Source organism: Bombina bombina, chromosome 5, assembly GCF_027579735.1.
Source record: "Bombina bombina isolate aBomBom1 chromosome 5, aBomBom1.pri, whole genome shotgun sequence".
Classification (NCBI taxonomy): domain Eukaryota; kingdom Metazoa; phylum Chordata; class Amphibia; order Anura; family Bombinatoridae; genus Bombina; species Bombina bombina.
In genome coordinates, this window is record NC_069503.1 from 65,308,814 (window position 1) to 65,330,781 (window position 21,968).

Sequence of the window (21,968 nt, forward strand, 5' to 3'; positions counted from 1 at the left end):
CGGAGAAGAAGATTTTTGTAGTTTCTAAAAAACGCGCATACGAAAAAAAAATGGCCACCAAGCTATGCATTGTATGGCTTTCAAATTGCACATACTAATGCTCACTATAGACCTCTACAATTTGCAGAAGTTTTATGAAAATTTGCAAATGTTTTATTTCACGAAGGCGACTGCGCAGTGCAAATATTTACGGCAATATTGCCTTTAGGGGTCATGTCTATGTGTACCCATGTGTCTGCTACACTGTAATATAGTTAAATAGTGTAAACAGAATGCATAAAATGCAAATGTACGCAATTAAACAGCGATAAAAAGGTGAATGGCTCATAGCAGCCATGTTGATTATGGAAAATTCACAGTTTGAACAAACTTAGTAGAGGACCTTGCAAGGAGCACATGTGCAAAATTGCGCTTCATTGCAGTCAGCGGTTGCAGAGAAGAAGATGTTTAAAGATTTTCGCACATTTCAAAATGGCAGCTAGATCATGTGACTAAATCACTTCTGTTGAACAAAATTTATTCTAGGTCAGTACAGCAGTACACACAGCAAGTTTCACAGCTGTAACATAAGCGGTTCTGGAGAAGAAGATTTTCAAGCGGTTGTCAAAATTTGTCGCAAAAAGCAATATGGCTGCTAGATCACATGACCTATAAGATTTATGTTGCATAGGATTATGCAGAGCATAGATCTCTAGCACTGTGCCAAGTTTCATGAGTTTTTGAGTTATGCTGTGGTTAATATAAGCATTTGAAAAAAACGGCGGAAAAATAATTTTAATAATACAAGCAATAACAAATAATAATATAGCTGCAAGCAGCAATAGAGGTGGCCAAGCGCATCACCTTTGCAATGGCATACAAGCTGCTAAGTCACAATATATAGCTATATAGTAAATTTCACAGCTTTAACTTAAGCGGTTGCAAAGAAAACACATTTTCGAAATTTTCGCATAAACCAATATGGCTGCCATAGATTGTGACCAGTTTTTGCAACATGAGCAACTGTGACTCTAAGTCACAATATCAGGCTACAAAAACAAGTTTCACAGTTCTAACATAAGCGTTTGCAGAGAAAATAGATTTTTTGAAATTTTTGCATAAAACAAAATGGCTGCCAAATCATATGATATACAGCCTCCATATTGTGCACAATAGTTCTCACCATAGATGTCAATACACATGGCAAAAATAAAGCATTTTTGTAAAACAATTTTTGTTTTAATATTAATTTAAAAATATCGTTAAGCATTTTTGAACAATTGAAAATGGCTGCTAAACCACATGACCTATCAACTTCTCTTGAACAAATCTGAATGTTAGTCATAAGATAACTCTATAAACAAAATTTCAAGTCTGTCCTATAAGCGGTTTCGGAGAAGAAGATTTTTGTAGTTTTTAAAAACAGCGCATATGAAACAAAATGGCCGCCAAGCTATGCAATGTATGGCTTTCAAATTGCACATACTAATGCTCACTATAGACCTCTACAATTTGCAGAAGTTTCATGAAAATTTGCAAATGTTTTATTTCACGAAGGCGACTGCGCAGTGCGAATTTTGACTGCAATATTGCCTTTAGGGGTCATGACTATGTGTAATCATGTGTCTGTTACACTGTAATATAGTTAAATAGTGTAAACCTAATGCATAATGTGCAAATTTACGCAATTAAACAACGATAAAAAGGCGAATGGCTCATAGCGGCCATGTTGATTATGGAAAATTCGCAGTTTGAACAATCTTGGTAGAGGACCTTGCAAGGAGCACATGTGCAAAATTGAGCTTCAATGCACTTAGTGGTTTCAGAGAAGAAGATGTTTAAAGATTTTTGCACATTTCAAAATGGCAGCTAGATCATGTGACTAAATCACTTTTCTTGAACAAACTTTATTCTAGGTCAGTACAGCAATACACACAGCAAGTTTCACAACTGTAACATAAGCGGTTCCAGAGAAGAAGATTTTTAAGTGTTTGTCAAAATTTGACGCAAAAAGCAATATGGCTGCTTGATCACATGAACTATGAGATTTATGTTGCATAGGATTATGCACAGCATAGATCTCTAGCACTGTGCCAAGTTTCATGAGTTTTTGAGTTATGCTGTGGTTATTATAAGCATTTGAAAAAAACGGCGGAAAAATAATTTTAATAATTCAAGCAATAACAAATAATAATATAGCTGCAAGCAGCAATAGAGGTGGCCAAGAGCATTGCCTTTGCAATGGCATACAAGCAGCTAAGTCACAATATAAAGCTGTAACGCAAGTTTTTACAACACATGCAGTTGGTAAAAAAAATACATTTTCGAAATTTTGCGTTTTTCAAGATGGCTGCTACAGCATATGACTAATACGTTCAACACGAATAGATGTAACTCTAAATCACAATATAAGGTTATATAGCAAGTTTCACAGTTCTAACACAAGCGGTTGCAGAGAAAATAATTCTTTGAAATTTTCGCGTACAACAAAATGGCTGACAGATCATGTGATATACAGCCTTCATATTACGCACAATAGTGCTCACCATAGATGTCAATAAACATGGCAAAAATAAAGCATTTTTGTAAAACAGTTTTTGTTTTATTATTGGTTAAAAAATATCGTTAAGCGTTTTTAAACAATTCAAAATGGCTGCCAAACCACATGACCTATCAACTTCTCTTGAACAAATCTGAATGTTAGTCATAAGATAACTCTATAAACAAAATTTCAAGTCTGTGCCATAAGCGGTTTCGGAGAAGAAGATTTTTGTAGTTTTTAAAAACAGCGCATACGAAACAAAATGGTTGCCAAGCGATGCAATGTATGGCTTTCAAATTGCACATACTAATGCTCACTATAGACCTCTACAATTTGCAGAAGTTTCATGAAAATTTGCAAATGTTTTATTTCACGAAGGCGACTGCGCAGTGCAAATTTTGACTGCAATATTGCCTTTAGGGGTCATGAATATGTGTAATCATGTGTCTATACACTGTAATATAGTTAAATAGTGTAAACATAAAGCATAAAGTGCACATTTACGCAATTTAACAGCGATAAAAAGGCGAATGGCTCATAGCGGCCATGTTGATTATGGAAAATCCGCAGTTTGAACAATCTTCGTAGATGACCTTGCAAAGAGCACATGTGCAAAATTGCGCTTCATTGCACTTAGCGGTTTTAGAGAAGAAGATGTTTAAAGATTTTCGCACTTTTCAAAATGGCAGCTAGATCATGTGACTAAATAACTTCTCTTAAACAAACTTTATTCTAGGTCAGAACAGCAAAGCACATAGCAAGTTTCACAACTGTAACATAAGCGGTTCTGGAGAAGAAGATTTTCAAGTGTTTGTCGAAATTTGTCGCAAAAAGCAATATGGCTGCTAGATCACATGACCTATAAGGTTTATATTGCACAGGATTATGCACAGCATAGATCTCTAGCACTGTGCCAAGTTTCATGATTTTTTGAGTTATGCTGTTGTTATTATAAGCATTTGAAAAAAACGGCGGAAAAATAATAATAATAATAATAATAATAATAATAATAAAAATAATAATAATAATAATAATCTGAGCAAAAACAATAGGTGTCCAGCACTATAGTGCTTGGCCACCTAAATATAGCTGCAAGCAGCGATAGAGGTGGCCATGCGCATTGACATTGCAATGACATACAAGCAGCTAAGTCACAATATAAAGCTTTATAGAAGTTTTTACAATTCTAACATTAGCAGTTGGAAAGAAAACACATTTTCGAAATGTTTGCGTTTTTCAAGATGGCTGCCCCACCAAATGATTAATACTTTCATCACGATCAGATGTAACTCTAGGTGACAATATATGGTTATACAGCAAATTTCACAGCTTTAACATAAGCGGTTGGAAAGAAAACACGTTTTCGAAATTTTTTGAAATTTTTGCGTAAAACAAAATGGCTGACAGATCATGTGATATACAGCCTTCATATTACGCACAATAGTGCTCACCATAGATGTCAATAAACATGGCATAAATAAAGCATTTTTGTAAAACAGTTTTTGTTTTATTATTGGTTAAATATATCGTTAAACGTTTTTGAACAATTCAAAATGGCTGCCAAACCACATGACCTATCAACATCTCTTGAACAAATCTGAATGTTAGTTATAAGATAACTCTATAAACAAAATTTCAAGTCTGCTCTATAAGCGGTTTTGAAAAAGAAGATTTTTGTAGTTTTCAAAAATAGCGCATACGAAACAAAATGGCCGCCAAGTGATGCCATGTATGGCTTTCAAATTGCACATACTAATGCTCACTATAGACCTCTACAATTTGCAGAAGTTTTATGAAAATTTACAAATGTTTTATTTCACGAAGGCGATTGCGCAGTGCGAATTTTGACTGCAATATTGCCTTTAGGGGTCATGACTATGTGTAATCATGTGTCTATACACTGTAATATAGTTAAATAGTGTAAACATAAAGCATAAAGTACAAAATTACGCAATTTAACAGCGATAAAAAGGCGAATGGCTCATAGTGGCCATGCTTATTATGGAAAATCCGCAGTTTGAACAATCTTGGTAGATGACCTTGCAAAGAGCACATGTGCAAAATTGCGCTTCATTGCACTTAGCGGTTTTAGAAAAGAAGATGTTTAAAGATTTTCGCACTTTTCAAAATGGCAGCTAGGTCATGTGACTAAATCCCTTCTCTTGAACAAACTTTATTCTACGTTAGTACAGCAGTACACACAGCAAGTTTCACAACTGTAACATAATCGGTTCTGGAGAAGAAGATTTTCAAGTGTTTGTCGAAATTCATCGCAAAAAGCAATATGGCTGCTAGATCACATGACCTATAAGATTTATGTTGCACAGGATTATGCACAGCATAGATCTCTAGCATTGTGCCAAGTTTCATGAGTTTTTGAGTTATGCTGTGGTTATTATAAGCATTTGAAAAAAACGGCGGAAAAATAATTTTAATTATACAAGCAATAACAAATAATAATATAGCTGCAAGCAGCAATAGAGGTGGCCACGCGCATTGCCTTTGCAATGTCATACAAGTTGCTAAGTCACAATATATAGCTATACAACAAATTTCACAGCTTTAACATAAGCGGTTGCAAAGAAATCACATTTTTGAAATTTTCGCGTAAACCAATATGGCTGCCATAGCTTGTGACCAATTCCTTCAACATGAACAAATGTGACTCTATGGGGCCCATTTATCAAAGGGCTTGCGGACCTGATCCGACACTGCGGATCAGGTCCGCAAGACCTCGCTAAATGCGGAGAGCAATACGCTCTCCACATTTAACATTGCACCAGCAGCTCACAAGAGCTGCTGGTGCAACGCCGCCCCCTGCTGACTCGCGGCCAATCGGCCGCCAGCAGGGAGCTGTCAATCAACCCGATCGTATTCGATCGGGTTGATTTCCGGCGGTTCCTGTCCGCCTGCTCAGAGCAGGCGGACAGGGTTATGAAGCAGCGGTCTTTAGACCGCTGCTTCATAACTTGTGTTTCTGGCGAGTCTGAAGACTCGCCAGAAACACGGCCCTTCAAGCTCCATACGGAGCTTGATAAATGGGCCTGTATGTCACAATATAAGGTTATACAAATAGTTTCACAGTTCTAACATAAGCAGTTGCAGAGAAAATAGATTTTTGAAATTTTCGCATAAAACAAAATGGCTGCCAGATAATATGATATACAGCCTCCATATTATGCACAATAATTCTCACCATAGATGTCAATAAACATGGCAAAAATAAAGTATTTTTGTGAAACGGTTTTTGTTTTATTATTAGTTTAAAAATATCGTTAAGCGTTTTTGAACAATTCAAAATGCCTGCCAAACCACATGACCTATCAACTTCTCTTGAACAAATCTGAATGTTAGTCATAAGATAACTCTGTAAACAAAATTTCAAGTCTGTGCCTTAAGCGGTTTCGGAGAAGAAGATTTTTGTAGTTTTTAAAAACAGTGCATACGAAAAAAATGGCCGCCAAGCTATGCAATGTATGGCTTTCAAATTGCACACACTAATGCTCACTATAGACCTCTACAATTTGCAGAAGTTTTATGATAATTTGCAATTGTTTTATTTCACGAAGGCGACTGCGCAGTGCGAATTTTACCTGCAATATTGCCTTTAGGGGTCATAACTGTGTGTAATCATGTGTCTGCTGCACTGTAATATAGTTAAATAGTGTAAACATAATGCATAAAGTGCAAATTTACGTAATTAAACAACCTTAAAAAGGCGAATCGCTCATAGCAGCCATGTTGATTATGGAAAATTTGCAGTTTTAACAATTTTGGTAGATGACCTCGCAAAGAGTACATGTGCAAAATTGCGCTTTATTGCACTTAGCGGTTTCAGAGAAGAAGATGTTTAAAGATTTTCGCACATTTCAAAATGGCAGCTAGATCATGTGACCAAATCACTTCTCTTGAACAAACTTTATTCTAGGTCAGTACAGCAGTACACACAGCAAGTTTCACAACAGTAACATAAGCGGTTCCAGAGAAGAAGATTTTCAAGCGTATGTCAAAATTTGTCGCAAAAAACAATATGGCTGCTAGATCACATGACCTCTGAGATTTAAATTGCATAGGATTATGCACAGCATTGATCTCTAGCACTGTGCCAGGTTTCATGAGTTTTTGTGTTATGCTGTGGTTATTATAAGCATTTGAAAAAAACGGCGGAAAAATAATTTTAATAATACAAGCAATAACAAATAATAATATAGCTGCAAGCAGCGATAGAGGTGGCCATGCGCATCGACTTTGCAATGGCATACAAGCTAAGTCACAATATATAGCTATACAGTAAATTTCAAAGATTTAAAATAAGCGGTTGCAAAGAAATCACATTTTCTAAATTTTCGCGTAAATCAATATGGCTGCCACAGCTTGTAACTAATTCCATCAACATGAACAACTGTGTATCTAGGTCACAATATAAGGTTATACAGCAAGTTTCACAGTTCTAACATAAGTGGTTGCAGAGAAAATAGATTTTCGAAATTTTTGCGTAAAACAAAATGGCTGCCAGATCATATAATATAAAGCCTCCATATTATGCACAATAGTTCTCAATATAGATGTCAATACACATGGCAAAAATAAAGCATTTTTGTAAACCGGTTGTTGTTTTATTAATAATTTAAAAATATCGTTAAGCGTTTTTGAACAATTCAAAATGGCTGCCAAACCACATGACGTATCAACTTCTCTTGAACAAATCTGAATGTTAGTCATAAGATAACTCTATAAACAAAATTTCAAGTCTCTCCTATAAGCGGTTTCGGAGAAGAAGATTTTTATAGTTTGTAAAAATGGCGTATACGAAACAAAATGGCCGCCAAGCTATGCAATGTATGGCTTTCAAATTGCACATACTAATGCTCACTATAGACCTCTACAATTTGCAGAAGTTTCATGAAAATTTGCAAATGTTTTATTTCACGAAGGCGATTGCGCAATGAAATTTTAACTGCAATATTGTCTTTAAGGGTTATGACTATGTGTAATCATGTGTCTATTACACTGTAATATTGTTAAATATTGTAAAACTAATGTATAAAGTGCAAAATTACGCAATTAAATGGCGATAAAAAGGTTAATGTCTCACAGCAGCCATGTTGATTATGGAAAAATCTCAATTTTAACAAACTTGGTAGAGGACCTAGCAAGGAGCATATGTGCAAAATTGCGCTTTATTGCACTAAGCGGTTTAAGAGAAGAAGATGTTTAAAGATTTTTGCAAAATGCAAGATGGCTGCTACATCATGTGACCAAGGCACTTCTGTTGAGCAATGGCAAATCTAGTTCATAGCAGCACTGAGCACAGCAAGTTTCAAAGTTGTAACATTAGCAGTTCCGGAGATAAAGATTATTAAGCGTTTATCGAAATTTGTCGCAAAAAGCAATATGGCTGCGTAACCTTATGACCTATGAGTTCAATATTGCATGAGATGTAGCAGAGCAATAGGCTGTACTAGCATACCTGATTTCAAGAGCTTTGCTTTAGTAGTTCAAAAGTTATGGGCAATAGAAAAAGTGGCGGAATAATAATAATAATAATAATAATAATAATCCTGACAATAACAATAGGTTGTCCTGCAACTTCGTTGCATGGCCACCTAATAAAAAAATATATAGCTGCAAGCAGCGATAGAGGTGGCCATGCGCATCGACATTGCAATGGCATACAAGCAGCTAAGTCACAATATAAAGTTTTATAGAAGTTTTTACAATTCTAACATTAGCAGTTGGAAAGAAAACACATTTTCAAAATGTTTGCGTTTTTAAAGATGGCTGCCCCACCATACTTTCATCACGATCAGATGTAACTCTAGGCCACAAGATTTTGTTTTACAGCAAATTTCACAGCTTTAACATAAGCGGTTGGAAAGAAAACACGTTTTCGACATTTTCACGTAAACCAATATGGCTGCCACAGCTTGTGACCAATTCCTTCAACATGAACAACTGTGATTCTAGGTCACAATAGAAGGTTATACAGCATGTTTCACAGTTCTAACATAAGCAGTTGCAGAGAAAATAGATTTTCGAAATATTCGCATAAAACAAAATGGCTGCCAGATCATATGATATACAGCCTCCATATTATGCATAATAATTGTCACCATAGATGTCAATAAACATGGCAAAAATAAAGCATTTTTGTAAAACGGGTTATGTTTGATTATTAATTTAAAAATATCGTTAAGCGTTTTTGAACAATTCAAAATGGCTGCCAAACCACATGACCTATCAACTTCTCTTGAACAAATCTGAATGTTAGTCAAAAGATAACTCTGTAAACAAAATTTCAAGTCTGTCCCATAAGCGGTTTTGGAGAAGAAGATTTTTGTAGCTTTTAAAAACAGTGCATACGAAACAAAATGGCCGCCAAGCTATGCAATGTATGGCTTTCAAATTGCACATACTAATGCTCACTATAGACCTCTACAATTTTCAGAAGTTTCATGAAAATTTGCAAATGTTTTATTTCACGAAGGCGACTGCGCAATGCGAATTTTAACTGCAATATTGTCTTTAAGGGTTATGACTATGTGTAATCATGTGTGTATTACACTGTAATATTGTTAAATATTGTAAAACTAATGTATAAAGTGCAAAATTACGCAATTAATTGGCGATAAAAAGGTTAATGTCTCACAGCAGCCATGTTGATTATGGAAAAATCGCAATTTTAACAAACTTGGTAGAGATTCTTACAAGGAGCATATGTGCAAAATTGCGCTTTATTGCACTAAGCGGTTTAAGAGAAGAAGATGTTTAAAGATTTTCGCAAAATGCAAGATGGCTGCTACATCATGTGACCAAGGCACTTCTGTTGAACAATGGCAAATCTAGGTCATAGCAGCACTGAGCACAGCATGTTTCAAAGTTGTAACATAAGCAGTTCCAGAGCTGAAGATTTTTAAGATTTTCTCGAAATTTGTCGCAAAAAACAATATGGCTGCGTAACCTTATGACCTATGAGTTCAATATTGCATGAGATGTAGCATTGCAATAGGCTGTACCAGCATACCTGATTTCAAGAGTTTAACATAAGTAATTTGTGTTTTGTGAGCAATTGACTCAAAAGAGGCAGTATTGAATTACAAATAATTACGATAAACATAAAACCGATATTGCTGTCGCATCATGTGACTGATTCTCTCCTAATGAGCAATTGTGAATCTAGGTTACAATATAAGACAGTACAGCAAATCACACCATTCTTACATAAGCGGTTGCAGAGAAAATAGACTTTCGAAATTTTCGCGTAAACCAAGATGGCTGCCCGATCGTAAGATATACAGCCTCCATATTACGCACAATAGTGCTCACTATAGATGTCAATAAACATGGCAAAAATAAAGCATTTTTGTAAAACGGTTTTTGTTTTATTATTAGTTTAAAAATATCGTTAAGCAATTTTGAACAATTCAAAATGGCTGCCAAACCACATGACGTATCAACTTCTCTTGAACAAATCTGAATGTTAGTCATAAGATAACTCTATAAACAAAATTTCAAGTCTGTCCCATAAGCGGTTTCGGAGAAGAAGATTTTTAGAGTTTGTAAAAATGGCGCATACGAAACAAAATGGCCGCCAAGCTATGCAATGTATAGCTTTCAAATTGCACATACTAATGCTCACTATAGACCTCTACAATTTGCAGAAGTTTCATGAAAATTTGCAAATGTTTTATTTCACGAAGGCGATTGCGCAATGCGAATTTTAACTGCAATATTGTCTTTAAGGGTTATGACTATGTGTAATCATGTGTCTATTACACTGTAATATTGTTAAACATTGTAAAACTAATGTATAAAGTGCAAAATTACACAATTAAATGGCGATAAAAAGGTTAATGTCTCACAGCAGCCATGTTGATTATGGAAAAATCGCAATTTTAACAAACTTGGTAGTGGACCTTGCAAGGAGCATATGTGCAAAATTGCGCTTTATTGCACTAAGCGGTTTAAGAGAAGAAGATGTTTAAAGATTTTCGCAAAATGCAAGATGGCTGCTACATCATGTGACCAAGGCACTTCTGTTGAGCAATGGCAAATCTAGTTCATAGCAGCACTGAGCACAGCAAGTTTCAAAGTTGTAACATTAGCAGTTCCGGAGATAAAGATTATTAAGCGTTTATCGAAATGTGTCGCAAAAAGCAATATGGCTGCGTAACCTTATGACCTATGAGTTCAATATTGCATGAGATGTAGCAGAGCAATAGGCTGTACTAGCATACCTGATTTTAAGAGCTTTGCTTTAGCAGTTCAAAAGTTATGGGCAATAGAAAAAGTGGCGGAATAATAATAATAATAATAAAAAATTAAAAAAAATAAAAATAATAAATATAGCTGCAAGCAGCGATAGAGGTGGCCATGCGCATCGACATTGCAATGACATACAAGCAGCTAAGTGACAATATAAAGCTTTATAGAAGTTTTTACAATTCTAACATTAGCAGTTGGAAAGAAAACACATTTTCGAAATGTTTGCGTTTTTCAAGATGGCTGCCCCACCATATGACCAATACTTTCATCACGATCAGATGTAACTCTAGGTGACAATATATGGTTATACAGCAAATTTCACAGCTTTAACATAAGCGGTTGGAAAGAAAACACATTTTCGAAATTTTCGCGTAAACCAATATGGCTGCCACAGCTTGGAACCAATTCCTTCAACATGAACAACTTTGACTCTAGGTCACAATATAAGGTTATACAGCAAGTTTCACAGTTCTAACATAAGCAGTTGCAGAGAAAATAGATTTTCGAAATATTCGCATAAAACAAAATGGCTGCCAGATCATATGATATACAGCCTCCATATTATGCACAATAATTGTCACCATAGATGTCAATAAACATGGCAAAAATAAAGCATTTTTGTAAAACGGTTTTTGTTTTATTATTAATTTAAAAATATCGTTAAGCGTTTTTGAACAATTCAAAATGGCTGCCAAACCACATGACCTATCAACTTCTCTTTAACAAATCTGAATGTTAGTCATAAGATAACTCTGTAAACAAAATTTCAAGTCTGTGCCATAAGCGGTTTCGGAGAAGAAGATTTTTGTAGTTTTTTAAAAACGCGTATACGAAACAAAATGGCCGCCAAGCTATGCATTGTATGGCTTTCAAATTGCACATACTAATGCTCACTATAGACCTCTACAATTTGCAGAAGTTTTATGAAAATTTGCAAATGTTTTATTTCACGAAGGCGACTGCGCAGTGCGAATTTTTACTGCAATATTGCCTTTAGGGGTCATGATTATGTGTACTCATGTGTCTGCTACACTGTAATATAGTTAAATAGTGTAAACATAATGCATAAAGTGCAAATTTACGCAATTAAACCGCGATAAAAAGGCGAATGGCTCATAGCAGCCATGTTGATTATGGAAAATTCAAAGTTTGAACAAACTTGGTAGAGGACCTTGCAAGGAGCACATGTGCAAAATTGCGCTTCATTGCACTTACCGGTTGCAGAGAAGAAGATGATTAAAGATTTTCGCACAATTCAAAATGGCAGCTAGGTCATGTGACTAAATCACTTCTCTTGAACAAACTTTATTCTAGGTCAGTACAGCAGTACACACAGCAAGTTTTACAGCTGTAACATAAGCGGTTCTGGAGAAGAAGATTTTCAAGCGGTTGTCGAAATTTGTCGCAAAAAGCAATATGGCTGCTAGATCACATGACCTATGAGATTTATTTTGCATAGGATTATGCACAGCATAGATCTTTAGCATAGTGCCAAGTTTCATGAGTTTTAGAGTTATGCTGTTGTTTTTATAAGCATTTGAATAAGTGGCGGAATAATAATAATAATAATAATAATAATAATAAAAAAAATAATAATAATCTTGACAATAACAATAGGTTGTCCTGCAACTTCGTTGCATGGCCACCTAATAATAATAATAATAATAATAATAATAATAATAATAATAATCTGAGCAAAAACAATAGGTGTCCAGCACTATAGTGCTTGGCCACCTAATAATCTGAGCAAAAACAATAGGTGTCCAGCACTATAGTGCTTGGCCACCTAAATATAGCTGCAAGCAGCGATAGAGGTGGCCATGCGCATCGACATTGCAATGGCATACAAGCAGCTAAGTCACAATATAAAGCTTTATAGAAGTTTTTACAATTCTAACATTAACAGTTGGAAAGAACACATTTTCGAAATGTTTGCGTTTTTCAAGATGGCTGCCCCACCATATGACCAATACTTTTATCACGATCAGATGTAACTCTAGGTAACAATATATGGTTATACAGCAAATTTCACAGCTTTAACATAAGCGGTTGGAAAGAAAACACATTTTCGAAATTTTCGCGTAAACCAATATGGCTGCCACAGCTTGTGACCAATTCCTTCAACATGAACAACTGTGACTCTAGGTCACAATATAAGGTTATATAGCAAGTTTCACAGTTCTAACGTAAGCAGTTGCAGAGAAAATAGATTTTCGAAATATTCGCATAAAACAAAATGGCTGCCAGATCATATGATATACAGCCTCCATATTATGCACAATAATTGTCACCATAGATGTCAATTAAGATGGCAAAAATAAACATTTTTGTAAAGCGGTTTTTGTTTTATTATTAATTTAAAAATATCGTTAAGCGTTTTTGAACAATTCAAAATGGCTGCCAAACCACATGACCTATCAACTTCTCTTGAACAAATCTGAATGATAGACATAAGATAACTCTGTAAACAAAATTTCAACTGTGTGCCTTAAGCGGTTTCGGAGAAGAAGATCTTTATAGTTTTTAAAAACAGCGCATGCGAAACAAAATGGCCGCCAAGCTATGCATTGTATGGCTTTCAAATTGTACACACTAATGCTCACTATAGACCTCTACAATTTGCAGAAGTTTTATGAAAATTTGTAAATGTTTTATTTCACGAAGGCGACTGCGCAGTGCGAATTTTAACTGCAATATTGCCTTTAGGGATTGTGACTATGTGTACTCATGTGTCTGCTACACTGTAATATAGTTAAATAGTGTAAACATAATGCATAAGGTGCAAATTTACGCAATTAAACAGCGATAAAAAGGCGAATGGCTCATAGCAGCCATGTTTATTATGGAAAATTCACAGTTTGAACAAACTTGGTAGAGGACCTTGCAAGGAGCAGATGTGCAAAATTGCGCTTCATTGCACTTAGCGGTTGCAGAGAAGAAGATGTTTAAATATTTTCGCACATTTCAAAATGGCAGCTAGATCATGTGACTAAATCACTTCTCTTGAACAAACTTTATTCTAGGTCAGTACAGCAGTACACACAGCAAGTTTCACAGCTGTAACATAAGCGGTTCTTGAGAAGAAGATTTTCAAGCGGTTGTCGAAATTTGTCGCAAAAAGCAATATGGCTGCTAGATCACATGACCTATGAGATTTATTTTGCATAGGATTATGCACAGCATAGATCTTTAGCATAGTGCCAAGTTTCATGAGTTTTTGAGGTATGCTGTTGTTTTTATAAGCACTTGAATAAGTGGCGGAATAATAATAATAATAATAATAATAATAATAATAATAAAAAAAATAATAATAATAATAATCTTGACAATAACAATAGGTTGTCCTGCAACTTCGTTGCATGGCCACCTAATAATAATAAATATAGCTGCAAGCAGCGATAGAGGTGGCCATGCGCATCGACTTTGCAATGGCATACAAGCTGCTAAGTCACAATATATAGCTATACAGCAAATTTCAAAGAAATAACATAAGCGGTTGCAAAGAAATCACATTTTCAAAATTTTCGCGTAAATCAATATGGCTGCCACAGCTTGTGACTAATTCCATCATCAACATGAACAACCGTGTATCTAGGTCACAATATAAGGTTATACAGCAAGTTTCACAGTTCTAACATAAGTGGTTGCAGAGATAATAGATTTTCGAAATTTTTGCGTAAAACAAAATGGCTGCCAGATCATATAATATAAAGCCTCCATATTATGCACAATAGTTCTCACTATAGATGTCAATACACATGGCAAAAATAAAGCATTTTTGTAAAACGGTTGTTGTTTTATTAATAATTTAAAAATATCGTTAACCGTTTTTGAACAATTCAAAATGGCTGCCAAACCACATGACCTATCAACTTCTCTTGAACAAATCTGAATATTAGTCATAACATAACTCAGTAAACAAAATTTCAAGTCTGTGCCATAAGCGGTTTCGGAGAAGAAGATTTTTGTAGCTTTTAAAAAGAGTACATACAAAACAAAATGGCCGCCAAGCTATGAAATGTATGGCTTTCAAATTGCACATACTAATGCTCACTATAGACCTCTACAATTTGCAGAAGTTTAATGAAAATTTGCAAATGTTTTATTTCACAAAGGCGACTGCGCAGTGCGAATTTTAACTGCAATATTGTCTTTAAGGGTTATGACTATGTGTAATCATGTGTCTATTACACTGTAATATTGTTAAATATTGTAAAACTAATGTATAAAGTGCAAAATTACGCTTTTAAATGGCGATAAAAAGGTTAATGTTTTACAGCAGCCATGTTGATTATGGAAAAATCGCAATTTTAACAAACTTGGTAGAGGACCTTGCAAGGAGCATATGTGCAAAATTGCGCTTTATTGCACTAAGCGGTTTAAGAGAAGAAGATGTTTAAAGATTTTCGCAAAATGCAAGATGGCTGCTACATCATGTGACCAAGGCACTTCTGTTGAGCAATGGCAAATCTAGGTCATCACAGCAGTAAGCACAGCAAGTTTCAAAGTTGCAACATAAACAGTTCCAGGGCTAAAGATTATTAAGCAGTTCTCGAAATTTGTCGCAAAAAACAATATGGCTGCGTAACCTTATGACCTATGAGTTCAATATTGCATGAGATAAAGCATTGCAATAGGCTGTACCAGCATACCTGATTTCAAGAGTTTAGCATAAGTAATTTGTGTTTTGTGAGCAATTGACTCAAAAGAGGAAGTATTGAATTACAAATAATTACGATAAACATAAAACCGATATTGTTGCCGCATCATGTGACTAATTCTCTCCTAATGACCAATTGTGAATCTAGGTCACAATATAAGACTGTACAGCAAATTTCACAGTTCTTACATAAGCGGTTGCAGAGAAAATAGACTTTCTAAATATTCGCGTAACCCAAGATGGCTGCCCGATCGTAAGATATACAGCCTCCATATTACGCACAATAGTGCTCACTATAGATGTCAATAAACATGGCAAAAATAAAGCATTTTTATAAAACGGTTTTTGTTTTATTATTAGTTTAAAAATATCGTTAAGCAATTTTGAACAATTCAAAATGGCTGCCAAACCACATGACGTATCAACTTCTCTTGAACAAATCTGAATGTTAGTCATAAGATAACTCTATAAACAAAATTTCAAGTCTGTCCCATAAGCGGTTTCGGAGAAGAAGATTTTTATAGTTTGTAAAAATGGCGCATACGAAACAAAATGGCCGCCAAGCTATGCAATGTATGGCTTTCAAATTGCACATACTAATGCTCACTATAGACCTCAACAATTTGCAGAAGTTTCATGAAAATTTGCAAATGTTTTATTTCACGAAGGCGATTGCGCAATGCGAATTTTAACTGCAATATTGTCTTTACGGGTTATGGCTATGTGTAATCATGTGTATTACACTGTAATATAGTTAAACATTGTAAAACTAATGTATAAAGTGCAAAATTACGCAATTAAATGGCGATAAAAAGGTTAATGTCTCACAGCAGCCATGTTGATTATGGAAAAATCGCAGTTTGAACAAATTTGGTAGAGGACCTTGCAAGGAGCATATGTGCAAAATTGCGCGTCATTGCACTATGGGGTTTAGGAGAAGAAGATGTTTGAATATTTTCGCAAAATGCAAGATGGCTGCCACATCATGTGACCAAGGCACTTCTCTTGAGCAATAGCAATTTCAGGTCATAGTAGCACTAAGCACAGCGAGTTTGAAAGTTTTAACATAAGCAGTTCCAGAGCTAAAGATTTTTAAGCGTTTGTAGAAGTTTGTCGCAAAAAGCAATATGGCTGCCAGAGCATGTGACCTATGAGTTCAATTTTGCATGAGATGTAGCAGAGCAATAGGATGTACCAGCATACCTGATTTCAAGAGCTTTGCACAAGCAGTTAAGCAGTTATGGGCAATTGAATAAAAAGCTTGGCGGAATAAAAAGAATAATAATAAATATAGCTGCAAGCAGCAATGGAGGTGGCCAGCGCATTATTTTTGCAATGCCATATAAGTAGTTATGTCACAAAATATAGCTATATAACAACTGTTTACAGTTCTAACATAAGCATTTGGAGAAAAAAAAACATTTTCGAAATGTTTGTGTTTTTTAAAATGGCTGCCACACCATATGACCTATACTTTCAACATGAACAAATGTAACTCTAGGTGACAATATATGGTTATACAGCAAATTTCACAGTTTTAACATAAGCGGTTGGAAAGAAAACACAGTTTCAAAATATTTGCATAAACCAATATGGCTGCCACAGCTTGTGACTAATTCCTTTAACATGAACAACTGTGACTCTAGGTCACAATATAAGACTGTACAGCAAATCTCACAGTTCTTACATAAGCGGTTGCAGAGAAAATAGACTTTTGAAATTTTTGCGTAAACCAAGATGGCTGCCCGATCGTAAGATATACAGCCTCTATATTATGCACAGTAGTGCTCACTATAGATGTCAATAAACATGGCAAAAATAAAGCATTTTTGTAAAACGGTTTTTGTTTTATTATGAATTTAAATATATCGTTAAGCAATTTTGAACAATTCAAAATGGCTGCCAAACCACATGACGTATCAACTTCTTTTGAACAAATCTGAATGTTAGTCATAAGATAACTCTATAAACAAAATTTCAAGTCTGTGCCATAAGCGGTTTCGGAGAAGAAGATTTTTGTAGTTTTTAAAAACAGCGCATACGAAACAAAATGGTTGCCAAGCGATGCAATGTATGGCTTTCAAATTGCACATACTAATGCTCACTATAGACCTCTACAATTTGCAGAAGTTTCATGAAAATTTGCAAATGTTTTATTTCACGAAGGCGACTGCGCAGTGCAAATTTTGACTGCAATATTGACTCTAAGGGTTATGACTATGTGTAATCATGTGTCTATTACACTGTAATATTGTTAAATATTGTAAAACTAATGTATAAAGTGCAAAATTATGCAATTAAATGGCGATAAAAAGGTTAATGTCTCACAGCAGCCATGTTGATTATGGAAAAATCGTAATTTTAACAATCTTGGTAGAGGACCTTGCAAGGAGCATACGTGCAAAATTGCGCTTTATTGCACTAAGCGGTTTAAGAGAAGTAGATGTTTAAAGATTTTCGTAAAATGCAAGATGGTTGCTACATCATGTGACCAAGTCACTTCTGTTGAGAAGTGGAAAATCTAGGTCATAGCATCACTAAGCTCAGCAAGTTTCAAAGTTGCAACATAAGCAGTTCCAGAGCTAAAGATTATTAAGCAGTTCTCGAAATTTGTTGCAAAAAACAATATGGCTGCGTCACCTTATGACCTATGAGTTCAATATTGCATGAGATGTAGCATAGCAATAGGCTGTACCAGCATACCTGATTTCAAGAGTTTAGCATAAGTAATTTGTGTTTTGTGAGCAATTGACTCAAAAGAGGAAGTATTGAATTACAAATAATTACGATAAACATAAAACCGATATTGCTGCCGCATCATGTGACTGATTCTCTCCTAATGAGCAATTATGAATCTAGGTAACAATATAAGACTGTATAGCAAATTTCACATTTCTTACATAAGCGGTTGCAGAGAAAATAGACTTTCAAAATGTTCGCGTAAACCAAGATGGCTGCCCGATCGTAAGATATACAGCCTCCATATTACGCACAATAGTGCTCACTATAGATGTCAATAAACATGGCAAAAATAAAGCATTTTTGTAAAACGGTTTTTGTTTTATTATTAATTTAAATATATCGTTAAGCAATTTTGAACAATTCAAAATGGCTGCCAAACCACATGACGTATCAACTTATCTTGAACAAATCTGAATGTTAGTCATAAGATAACTCTAGAAACAAAATTTCAAGTCTGTCCCATTCGGAGAAGAAGATTTTTATAATTTTTAAAAATGGCGCATACGAAACAAAATGGCCGCCAAGCTATGCAATGTATGGCTTTCAAATTGCACATACTAATGCTCACTATAGACCTCTACAATTTGCAGAAGTTTCATGAAAATTTTCAAATGTTTTATTTCACGAAGGCGATTGCGCAATGCGAATTTTAACTGCAATATTGTTTTTAAGGGTTATGACTATGTGTAATCATGTTTCTATTACACTGTAATATTGTTAAATATTGTAAAACTAATGTATAAAGTGCAAACTTACGCAATTAAATGGCGATAAAAAGGTTAATGTCTCACAGCAGCCATGTTGATTATGGAAAAATCGCAGTTTGAACAAACTTGGTAGAGGACCTTGCAAGGAGCATATGTGCAAAATTGCGCTTTATTGCACTAAGCGGTTTAGGAGAGGAAGATGTTTGAATATTTTCGCAAAATGCAAGATGGCTGCCACATCATGTGACCAAGGCACTTCTCTTGAGTAATAGCAAATACAGGGCATAGTAGCACTAAGCACAGCGAGTTTCAAAGTTATAACATAAGCAGTTCCAGAGCTAAAGATTTTTAAGCGTTTGTCGAAATTTGTTGCAAAAAGCAATATGGCTGCCAGAGCATGTGACCTATGAGTTCAATTTTGCATGAGATGTAGCAGAGCAATAGGATGTACCAGCATACCTGATTTCAAGAGCTTTGCACAAGCAGTTAAGCAGTTATGGTCAATTGAATACAAAGCTTGGCGGAATAAAAAGAATAATAATAATAATAATAATAATCCGAACAATAACAATAGGTTGTCCTGCAACTTTGTTGCTGGCCACTTAATAATCCTAACAATAACAATAGGTTGTCCTGCAACTTCGTTGCATGGCCACCTAATAATAATAATAATCCTGACAATAACAATAGGTTGTCCTGCAACTTCGTTGCATGGCCACCTAATTAATTGTTAAAATGCTGAAACCAACTTCTACCAAACATTATTAATATAGGATTGATGATTATATAACTATTCTTATTTTCATATACTGAAGGTTAATAAATAAATAAGAATAAATAAATGAAAATATATTTATATCATAAAATTTCATATCTCTCTTTCATAAATTTTTTTATAGATTTGCATTTCGTTTATAATAAAAAATTGCAGACAGTAAATCAATTAAATCTTCGATGGCTTCTTTAGAGTGTAACTTTTCTTTTGGGGATTTCTATTTATAGGGACATACTTAGATAAATGCCAATGTTATGCATTAAATTCACACAATATTTGTAAATGGTTGACATATTGTCCATAACTTATTCCATATGTGGACATGTAACTTTTTATTTTGCAGTATAAATCATTCAAAATTTTCAAAGTTATTTATATACAAGAATATAAATAATCTACATATTATATTGATGACTCAAGATTAAATATTTCATATTCTGCATGTGGGCCTTAATTGTAGGGATCTTAACAGGTTTTACACTCCTAGAAATGGAGACAGATCCATCTCTGAGTTTAGACCTCTTGGATAAAGGGTGTCAAATTTATATATAAGGTCCGATTCTTTCTTCAAGAGCTTATTTTCAAAATTGCCCCCTCTCCAGTCTCCTCTCACTATACATATACCCCAAAATTTAAAATGTTGCATATTACTATGAATTTCCCTAAAGTGCTTATTGAGGTGGGTGTCCAGATTGCCCTTTTCAATATTACAGAGGTGCTCTCTAATCCTGTCTCATAACATTCTAGTGGTTTCACCAATGTAAAAGAGGTTACATGAGCATTTAATAAGGTATACCACCCCTTTTTGTGAGCATCTAATAATATCTTTAATATTAAAATCTTCTCCTGTTCCTACTATATGAACAGTACTACTCTTACTACTATACCTACAGGCTCTACAAAGATGACAGGGGAAGAAACCTTTGAGATTATGACCCTGTAAATCTTGGTCAATCATACTAGTGCCCTCTTTCTTTAGTTCACTGGGTGCCAAGATTTGTTTTAGGTTTTTAGCTTTCCTGAATATGATTTTAGGTTTATATGCTAATAAGTCTCCTATTGTTGGGTCCTTCTTAACTATATGCCAGTGTCTATTAATTGCTTTCCTTACAACTTGATGGTTTTCACTATAGTCAGTAATAAGGGCTACATTGTATTCATTATTGTCAGCACAAGTGTTGGATGTGTCTTTATCTTTGTATTGTAAAAGAGAACTTTTTTCTGTTGTTGCTGCTCTATTAATGGCTCCTTCCAGTTCTTGTTCTGAATATCCTCTATCATGGAATCTTTGCTGCAAGACATTAATCTGTGTTTGAAAATCAACATGTCTAGAACAATTCTTCCTAATTCTAAGAAATTGTCCTGTGGGTATGTTCTCTTTCCATCTTTGATGATGGCAGCTTCTCTTATGTACATAATTGTTGCAGTCTACTTTTTAAAGAAAGTTCTGGTGGCAATGTTACCTTCATCTACAAACAATTCTAGATCTAAAAACGAGATAGAGGTTCTACTATAGTCATAAGTAAAATGAAGACCTCTATCATTGGTATTCATTGCTTGAAAAAAGAGCTTTAGATTGTCTTCTGATCCTCTCCATACAATTAAGATGTCATCTATGTACCATTTGAAGAGCACGAGGTCCGCGCCAAATTCATGTGTGTTGAGGAAATTTTCTTCCCAGTCGCCCATGAAAATATTGGCATAACGGCGTTAACCTCGTGCCCATCGCGGTACCTTCAAGCTGGAGGTAGTATTTACCATTGAATTCAAAGTAATTGTTCTCTAGAATGAATTTTATCCCTTTCAAGATAAATTGACTTAACTGTGTACTGATATTTTCATCTTTGCTTAGAGTGTTATTCACAGCTTGTAGACCTTTATTGTGGTCTATGACTGTGTATAATGATGTAACATCACTTGTAGCAAGAATAAAATTGTCTTCCCATTTAATATTTTCTACCAGTTGTAATACCTGTGTGGAATCCCTGAGATATGTATCTAGATTTTTAACATATTTTTGAAGAAAAACATCAACATACCTAGATAAATTACAAGTAATGGAGCCGATTCCGGAGATTATGGGTCTTCCAGGGGGGTTGACAAGGCTTTTGTGCACTTTTGGTAGGAAATAAAAGATGGGGGTTCTAGGAAACTCAGGATATAAGAATTTGAATTCATTGTCATTCAGAATCCCACCATCTTTTCCTTCCTCCAAAATATCAAGAAGACTCTTCATAATTTTCTTAATAGGATTAAGATCTAGTGTCTTATAAGTTTTGGAGTCACTAAGAATCCTAT

At 34.8% G+C, this 21,968-nt stretch overlaps 1 protein-coding gene across 2 annotated transcripts in view; it reads left to right on the plus strand.

Moving 5' to 3' along the window:
- The window catches only part of LOC128659869 (gastrula zinc finger protein XlCGF26.1-like), a 172,009-nt gene that overhangs the window by 96,386 nt on the left and 53,655 nt on the right, over positions 1–21,968 (plus strand). The gene's annotated exons all lie outside the window — the stretch shown is intronic.